We start from the raw sequence: 10,126 nt of genomic DNA, 5'->3' as shown, positions 1-10,126 counted from the left end.
GGGAGCCCGATGCGGGACTCGATCCAGGGACTCCAGGATCATGACCTGAGCCGAAGGCAGTCGCTTAACCAACTGAGCCACCCAGGCGCCCAAGGATAACCTTTTCAATAAATAGTGCTGAAGAAATTGGATAGCTATAGACAGAAAAAAAAAAAACACCTTTATGCCAAAATTAGCTCTAAATGGGTCATAGGATTAAATGTAAAATGTAGAAGTATAAATCTTCATGTGTTCTGCCCATTTTTTGACTTGATTATTTGTTTTTGGGTGTTGAGTTTGAGAAGTTCTTTATAGATCTTGGATGTCAGCCCTTTATATGTATATCTTCTCCCATTCCGTGGGTTGCCTCTTTGTTTTGTTGACAGTTTCCTTTGCTGTGCAGAAGCTTTTTATCTTGATGAAGTCCCAAAATTTCATTTTCGCTTTTGTTTCCCTTGCCTTTGGAGACGTGTCTTGGAAGAAGTTGCTGTGGCCAATGTCAAAGAGATTACTGCTTATGTTCTCTAGGATTTTGATGGATTCCTGTCTCACATTGAGGTCTTTCATCCATTTAGAGTTTATCTTTGTGTATGGTGTAAGAGAATGGTTGAGTTTCATTCTTCTGTATATAGCTGTCCAATTTTCCCAGCACCATTTATTGAAGAGACTGTCTTTTTTCTACTGCATATTTTTTTCTGCTTGTCAAAGATTAGTTGACCATAGAGTTGAGGGTCCATATCTGGGCTCTCTATTCTGTTCCACTGATCTATGTGTCTGTTTTTGTGCCAATGCCATACTGTCTTGGTGATCACAGCTTTGTAATATAGCTTGAAATCAGGCAACATGGTGCTTCCAGCTTTGTTTTTCTTTTTCAATATTTCCTTGGCAATTCAGGGTCTTTCTGGTTCCATACAAATTTTAGGATTGTTTGTTCCAGCACTTTGAAAAATGCCATTGTTATTTTGATCAGGATGGCGTTGAAAGTATAGATTGCTCTGGGCAGCATAGATATTTTAACAATGTTTATTCTTCCAATCCATGAGCATGGAATGCTTTCCATTTTTTTGTGTCTTCTTTAATTTCTTTCATAAGTTTTCTGTAGTTTCTAGAGTATAGAATCTTCACCTCTTTGGTGAGGTTTATTCCAAGGTATCCTATGGTTTTTGGTGCTATTGTAAATGGAATCAATTCTCTAACTTCTCTTTCTACAGTTACATTGTTAGTGTATAGGAAGCAACTGATTTCTGTGCATTGATTTTGTATCCTGCCACATTACTGAATTGCTGTATGAGTTCCAATAATTTGGGGGTGGAGTCTTTTGGGTTTTCCACATAAAGTATCATGTCATCTGTGAAGAGAGAGAGAGTTTGACTTCTTCTTTTCCAATTTGAATACGTTTTATTTCTTTTTGTTGTCTGATTGCTGTTGCTAGGATTTCTAGTACCATATTGAATAATAGTGGTGAAAAGGGGCATCCTTGTCATGTTCCTGATCTTAAGGGAAAGGCTCTCAGCTTTTCCCCATTGAGAAAGATATTCATTGTTGGCTTTTCATACTCCAAGGAATACACACAAATGACTAACAAACACATGAAAAAATGTTCATCATCATTAGCCATCAGGGAAATTCAAATCAAAAGCACACTGAGATACCACCTTACACCAGTTAGAATGGCAAAAATTGACAAGGCAAGAAACAACAAATGTTGGAGAGGTTGTGGAGAAAGAGGAACCCTCTTACACTGTTGGTGGGAATGAAAGTTGATACAGCCACTTTGGAAAACTGTGGATGTTCCTCAAAAAGCTAAAAATACAGCTACCCTATGACCCAGCCATTGAACTACTGGGTATTTACCCCAAAGACACAGATGTAGTGAAAAGAAGGGCCACATGCACCCCAATGTTCATAGCAGCAATGTCCACAATAGCCAGACTGTGGAAGGAGCTGAGATGGCCCTTCAACAGATGAATGGATAAAGAAGATGTGGTCCATATATACATTGGAATATTACTCAGCCATCAGAAAGGATGAATACCCAACTTTTGCATTAACATAGATGGGACTGGAGGAGATTATGCTAAGTGAAATAAGCCAAGCAGAAAAAGCCAATTATCATATGGTTTCACTTATTTGTGGAACATAAAGAATAGCATGGAGGACATTAGGAGAAGGAAGGGGAAAATGAAGGGGGGTGGAATCAGAGGGAAGATGAACTATGAGAGACTATGAACTCTGGGAAACAAACTAAGGGTTTTAGAGGGGAGAGGGGTTGGGGGATTGGTTAGTCTGGGGATAGGTATTAAGGAGGGCACATATTGCATGGAGCACTGGGTGTTACACACAAACAATGAATCATGGAACACTACATCAAAAACTAATGATGTACTGTATGGTGACTAACATAACATAATAAAAAAAATTTTTTAAAGTATAAATCTTTTCAAAGAAGATAATTGTAGCAAATCTTTGGGACTTTGGCCTTGATGAGGAGTTCTTAGACATGACACTGATAGCATAATTCATAAAAGAAAAAAATTGTTCTGTGACAAATCATGTTAAGGAAGATGAAAGGGCAAGCTGTAGACCGAGAAAAAAATTGCAAACCACGTATCTGACAAAGGACTCATATCTAGAAACTTAAAGAATTCTCAAAACTCAACATTAAGCAAACAATCCAATCAGAAAATGGGGAAAGGACATGAAGAGACATTTTACTGAAGAGGATATAGAGATTGCAAAGATGCATATGGAACACTGTTTAGTACCAACAGCCAGTAGGAAAATGAAAATTAAGACCACACCATGATGAGATCTAATTTCTAATCTATGTTCTACTATTGGAACAGCTAAAATAAAAAAGTAATGACAATACTAAATGCTGATGAGGATGTGAAAAAACTGGATCTTGCATAATTGCTGGTGAAATGTGAAATGGCTTAGCCACTCTGGAAAATAATTTGGCAGTTTCTTAAAAAACTACACATCACTGGGGCAGAGCAAGATGGCGGAGGAGTAGGAGACCTGGATTTCATCTTGTCTCAGGAATTCAGCTGGATAGGGATCAAACCATTCTGAACACCTACGAACTCAACAGGGGATTGAAGAAAAGAATAGCAACAACTCTCTGAACAGAAAAGCGACCACTTTCTGGAAGGTAGGACGTGCGGAGAAGTGAATAGGAGGCAATATTCGGGAGGATAGATGGCGGGGGAGGGAGCCTCCATTGGCCGCTTCTGGCAAGTGATAGAGCAGCAGAGTACAAAATCAGAACTTTTAGAAGTCGGCTCCGCTGAGGGACATTGCTCCAGTGGCTAAGCGGGGGTTGGAACCCTCACAGGACAGTGTGGTCTCAGGACCCTCAGGGTCACAGAAAGACCGGGGGTGCCTGAGTGTGGCAGAGCTCCCAAGTATCCGAGCAGGGAAGCCAGCTGCAGCGACGGAGCCAAGGAGTGGGCTCTCAGCTCGGGGTTGCCATAAACCATAGTCTGTGGCACAGTCGGGCCCCTGCTCTTCCAGCAAGGACCCAACAAGCGACAGATCTGGGGAAACTCCCCTTCCTCCCCCGGGAGGAGTGGCATGGAGCACACTGCAGGGATCGGCTGGGCTTGGAGACTACACATGGGGTCGTGCGCCAGAGATAGAAATGTGCGGTCACAGGCCGGGTGAGCACAGAGTGCAGCCAGAGACCGGCGAGACAGGAGTGATCGACTGCTTTTCTCTGGGGGCACACTGAGAAGTGGGGACCCGAGTTCTCGGCTCCTCCAGGGTGGAGATTGGGAGGCCGCCATTTTCACTCTCGACCTCCAAAGCCATACAGAAAGCTTGCAGGGAACAAAAGCTCCTGAGAGCAAACCCAAGCAGATTACTTAGCCCTGACCGGGCAAGGACGGGGCAATTCTGTCTCTGGCAAAGACATTTGGGAGCCAGAGCAACAGGCCCCTCCCCCAGAAGATCAGCAAGAACAGCCAGCCAAGACCAAGTTTACCAATCAATGAGAACAGCAGAACTCCATCACTAGGGGAATAATGCACATAGAATCCATGGCTTTTTTACCATGATTCTTCAGTCTTTCAAAGTTAATTTTTTTTAACTGTCTTTTTTTTTTTTAATTTTTCTTTTTCCCTTTTTCAACCAACATCTTATCAATCCCTTTTTTAAAAAAGGGATTTTATTTTTCATTTTTAGAGTCATATTCTATCCCTCCAGAGTAGTTACCCGTATTTTTGGCATATATATATAAGTTGTTCTCTCTTTAAAAATTTTGAGATACAGTTTCTTCTAATAGATCAAAATATACCCTAAATCTCTAGTGTATGGCTTTGTTCTAGTCTCCTGCCTGATCACATTCTCTCCCCTTTCTTTTGTCTTCTTTTTTTAAAATCCTCTTTTTTCTTTTTTCAAAGAACTTCTTATCTTATCAATTCCTTTTATAAAATCTTTTATAATTTTCATCTTTACAGTCATATTCCATCCCTTCATGATATTAATCCTTATTTTTGTACATATATAAATTTTTCTTTCTTTAAAATTTTGGGATGCACTTTCTTCTAACAGACCAAAATACACCCAAAGTCTAGTGTGTGGCACTGATCTATGCACCAGCCTGATCATATTTGATCATATTCTGTTTTTTTTTTGTTTGTTCTGTTTTTGTTGTTTTTATCTTTATCTTTTTCTTTTTCTTTTTTCTTTCTTTCCCTTTCTTTCCCCCTGGTTTCAGGTCTTTTCTGATTTGTTTAGAGTATATTTTCTGGAGATGTTTTACCCTGTTAGCATTTTGTCCTCTCATTCATCTATTCTCCTCTGAACAAAATGACAATGCAAGAGACTCATTTTAGACCTAAAGACACCCCAGATTGAAAGTAAAGGGGTGGAAAACCATTTACCATGCTAATGGGCACCAAAAGAAAGCTGGGGTGGCAATCCTTATATCAGACAAATTAGATTTTATTTTATTTTTTTTTTTTTAAAGATTTTATTTATTTATTTGAGAGAGAGAATGAGATAGAGAGCATGAGAGGGGGGAGGGTCAGAGAGAGAGGCAGACTCCCTGCTGAGCAGGGAGCCCGACGTGGGACTCGATCCCGGGACTCCAGGATCATGACCTGAGCCGAAGGCAGTCGCTTAACCAACTGAGCCACCCAGGCACCCAGACAAATTAGATTTTAAACCAAAGACTGTAATAAGAGATGAGGAAGCACACTATATCCTACTTAAAGGTTCTATCCAACAAGAAGATCTAACAACTGTAAATATCTATGCCCCTAACATGGGAGCAGCCAATTATATAAGCCAATTAATAACAAAAGCAAAGAAACACATCGACAACAATACAATAATAGTGGGGGACTTTAACACCCCCTCACTGAAATGGACAGATCATCTAAGCAAAAGATCAACAAGGAAATAAAGACTTTAAATGACACACTGGACCAAATGGACTTCACAGATATATTCAGAACATTCCATCGCAAAGCAACGGAATACACATTCTTCTCTAGTGCCCATGGAACATTCTCCAGAATAGAAAACAGAACAAAACAAAACAAAAAACCCAGAATATGATAAATATGATCAGGCTGTTACACAGATCAGTGCCACACACTAGATTTTGGGTGTATTTTGGTCTGTTAGAAGAAAGTGCCTCCCAAAACTTTAAAGAAAGAAAAACTTATATATGTACAAAAAATAAGTGTTGATAGCATGAAGGGATGGAATATGACTGTAAAGATGGAAATTCTAAAAAATTTTATAAAAGGAATTGAGAAGAAGTTGTTTGAAAAAAGAAAGAAGAGGACTTAAAAAAAAAAAGAAAAAAAAAGGGAGAGAATGTGATCAGGCAGGGGAGTAGAAAAAAACCATACACTAGAGATTTAGGGTATATTTTGTTCTATTAGAAGAAACTATCTCAAAATTTTAAAGAGAGAACAACTTATATATATATGCCAAAAATACGGGTAACTACTATGAAGAGATAGAATATGACTCTAAAAATGAAAAATAAAAATCTTTTTTAAAAAAGGGATTGATAAGATGTTGGTTGAAAAAGGGAAAAAGAAAAATTTAAAAAAAAAAGACAGTTTAAAAAAAATTAACTTTGAAAGACTACAGAATCATGGTAAAAAAAGCCATGGGTTCTATGTGCAGTATTCCCCTAGCGCTGGAATTCTACCGTTCTCACTGATGAGTAAACTTGGTCTTGGCTGGCTGTTCTTGCTGATCTTCTGGGGGAGGGGCCTGTTGCCATGGTTCCCAAATGTCTTTGTCGGAGGCGGAATTGCCTCACCCTTGGCCGGTCCGGGCTAAGTAATCTGTTAGGGTTTGCTCTCGGGAGCTTTTGTTCCCTGCAAGCTCTCCGTACAGCTTTGGAGGTCTAGAGTGAAAATGGCGGCCTCCCAATCTCCGCCCTGGAGGCGCTGAGAACTAGGGGCCCTGCTCCTCAGTGAGCCCCCAGAGAAAAGCAGTCAGTCACTCCCGTCTCCCCGGTCTCCGGCCGCACTCTGTGCTCACCCAGCCTGTGACCACGCATTTCTATCTCTGGCACCCAACCCCGTGTGGAGTCTCCAAACCCAGCAGATCCCTGTGGTGCGCTCCAGCGCCTCTCCTCTGGGGGAGGAAGGTGAGTCTCCCCAGATCTGCCGCTTGTTGGGTCCCTGCTGGAGGAGCAGTGACCCGACTGTGCCACGGATCATGGTTTATGGCAACCCTGAGCTGAGAGCCGCGCCTGGGCTCCGTCTCTGCAGCTGGCTTCCCCGCTCCAATACCTGGGAGCTCTGCCGCACTCAGGCACCCCTGGTCTTTCTGTGACCCCGAGGGTCCTGAGACCACACTGTCCTGCGAGGGTTCCACCCCCCTCTTAGCCACCAGAGTGACATCCCTCAGTGGAGCAGACTTCTAAAAGTTCCGATTTTGTGCTCCGTGGCTGTATCACTTGCCAAAAGTGCCAACGGAGGCCCCTCCCCCGTCTATCCTCCCGAATGTCACCTTGGATTCACTTCTCTGCACGTCCTACCTTCCAGAAAGTGGTCGCTTTTCTGTTCAGAGAGTTGTTGCTATTCCTTTCTTCGATCTTCTGTTGAGTTTGTAGGTGTTCAGAATGCTTTGATCCCTATCCAGCTGAATTCCTGAGACCAGACTAAATCCAGGTCTCCTACTCCTCTGCCATCTTGCTCTGCCCCCTCCAAACTCATTTTATTAGACCACCATTACCTTGATCCCCAAACCAGACAAAGACCCCATCAAAAAGGAGACTTACAGACCAATATCCTTGATGAACACAGATGCAAAAATTCTCACCAAAATTCTAGCCAATAGGATCCAACAACATTAAAAGGATTATTCACCACGACCAAGTGGGATTTATCCCTGGGCTGCAAGGTTGGTTCAACATCCGCAAATCAATCAATGTGATACAGTACATTAATAAAAGAAAGAACAAGAACCATACGATCCTCTCAATAGATGCAGAAAAAGCATTTGACAAAGAACAGCATCCTTTCTTGATCAAAACTCTTCAGAGTATAGGCATAGAGGGTACATACCTCAATATCATAAAGGCCATCTATGAAAAACCCACAGTGAATATCATTCTCAATGGGGAAAAACTGAGAGCTTTCCCTCTAAGGTCAAGAATGCGGCAGGGATGTCCACTATCACCACTGCTATTCAACTTAGTAATAGAAATCCTAGCCACAACAATCAGACAACAAAAAGAAATAAAAGGCATCCAAATGGGCAAAGAAGAAGTCAAATGCTCACTCTCTGTGGATGATATGATACTTTATGTGGAAAACCCAAAAGACTCCACCCCAAAACTGCTAGAACCCATACAGGAATTCAGTAAAGTGGCAGGATATAAAATCAATATACAGAAATCAGTGGCATTCCTATACACCAACAAGACAGAAGAAAGAGAAATGAAGGAGTCGATCCCATTTACAATTGCACCCAAAACCATAAGATACCTAGGAATAAATCTAACCAAAGAGGCAAAGAATCTGTACTCAGAAAACTATAAAATACTCATGAAAGAAATTGAGGAAGGCACAATGAAATGGAAAAACGTTCCATGCTCATGGATTGGAAGAACAAATATTGTGAAGATGTCAATGCTACCTAGAGCAATCTACACATTCAATGCAATCCCTATCAAAATACCATCCACTTTTTTCAAAGAAATGGAACAAATAATCCTAAAATTTGTATGGAACTGGAAAAGACCTCGAATACCCAGAGGAATGTTGAAAAAGAAAAGCAAAGCTGGCGGCATCACAATTCTGGACTTCAAGCTCTATGACAAAGCTGTCATCATCAAGACAGTATGGTACTGGCACAAAAACAGACACACAGATCAATGGAACAGAATAGAGAGCCCAGAATTGGACCCTCAACTCTATGGTCAACTCATCTTCGACAAAGCAGGAAAGAATGTCTAATGGAAAAAAGACAGTCTCTTCAACAAATGGTGTTGGGAAAATTGGACAGCCCCATGCAGAAGAATGAAACTGGACCATTTCCTTACACCACACACAAAAATAGACTCAAAATGGTTGAAAGACCTAAATGTGAGACAGGAGTCCATCCAAATCCTGAAGGATAACACAGGCAGCAACCTCTTCTACCTTAGCCGCAGCAACTTCTTCCTAGAAACATTGCCAAAGGCAAGGGAAGTAAGGACAAAAATGAACTATTGGGATTTCATCAAGATAAAAAACTTTTGCACAGTGAAAGAAACAGTCAACAAAACCAAAAGAGAACCAACAGAATGGGAGAAGATATTTGCAAATGACATATCAGATAAAGGGCTAGTACCCAAAATCTATAAAGAACTTATCAAACTCAACACCCAAAGAACAAATGATCTAATCAAGAAATGGGCAGAAGACATGAACAGACATTTTTCCAAAGAAGACATCCAAATGGCCAACAGACACATGAAAAAGTGCTCAATATCGCTCGGCATTAGGGAAATCCAAATCAAAACCTCAATGAGATACCACCTCACACCAGTCAGAATGGCTAAAATTAACAAGTCACGAAATGGCAGATGTTGGCAGGGATGTGGAGAAAGGGGAACCCTCCTACACTGTTGGAGGGAATGCAGGCTGGTGCAGCCACTCTGGAAACCAGTGTGGAGGTTCTTCAAAAAGTTGAAAATAGAGCTACCATACGATCCAGCAATTGCACTACTGGGTATTTACCCCAAAGATACAAATGTAGGGATCCAAAGGGGTACGTGCACCCTGAGGTTTACAGCAGCGATGTCCACAATAGCCAAACTTTGGAAAAAGCCAAGATGTCCATCGACAGATGAATGGTTAAAGAAGATGTGGTATATATATACAATGGAATATTATGCAGCCATCAAAAGAATGAAATCTTGCCATTTGCAATGACGTGGATGGAACTGGAGGGTATTATGCTGAGCGAAATAAGTCAATTAGAGAAAGACATGTATCATATGACCTCACTGATATGAGGAATTCTTAATGTCAGGAAACAAACTGAGGGTTGCTGGAGTAGGGGGTGGGGTGGGAGGGATGGGGTGGCTGGGTGATAGACACTGGGGAGGGTATGTGCTATGGTGAGTGCTGTGAAGTGTGCAAGACTGTTGAATCACAGAGTTGTACCTCTGAAGCAAATAATACATTATATGTTAAAAAAGAAGAAGAAGAAGATAGCAGGAGGGGAAGAATGATGGAGGGGAAATCGGAGGGGGAGATGAATCATGAGAGACGATGGACTCTGAAAAACAAACTGAGGGTTCTAGAGGGGAGGGGGGTGGGAGGATGGATTAGCCTGGTGATGGGTATTAAAGAGGGCACGTTCTGCATGGAAAAAAAAAGGTAAAATAAAGGTATGGATTAAAATTAAAAAAACTACACATCACTTATTCAGCAATCATTTTGGACATTTAGTCAGATAAAGAAACATTTATATTCACACAAAAATCTGCACAAAATGTTCATAACAGCTTTACATGTCATAGACAAAAACTGAGGACAACCCAAAAATGTACTTCCATAGGTGAAGAGTTAAATGTGGTACATTCATCCTAGGAAGTATTTCTCAGCCATGCTAAGCAACAAATTACTGATATACTCAACAACTTTGATTGATCTTAAGGATATTTGACTGAATGACACAA

Source organism: Neomonachus schauinslandi, chromosome 3 (assembly GCF_002201575.2).
Source record: "Neomonachus schauinslandi chromosome 3, ASM220157v2, whole genome shotgun sequence".
Lineage (NCBI taxonomy): Eukaryota > Metazoa > Chordata > Mammalia > Carnivora > Phocidae > Neomonachus > Neomonachus schauinslandi.
The sequence above is the reverse complement of the archived record's forward strand: the minus strand, read 5'-3'. Positions refer to the sequence as shown.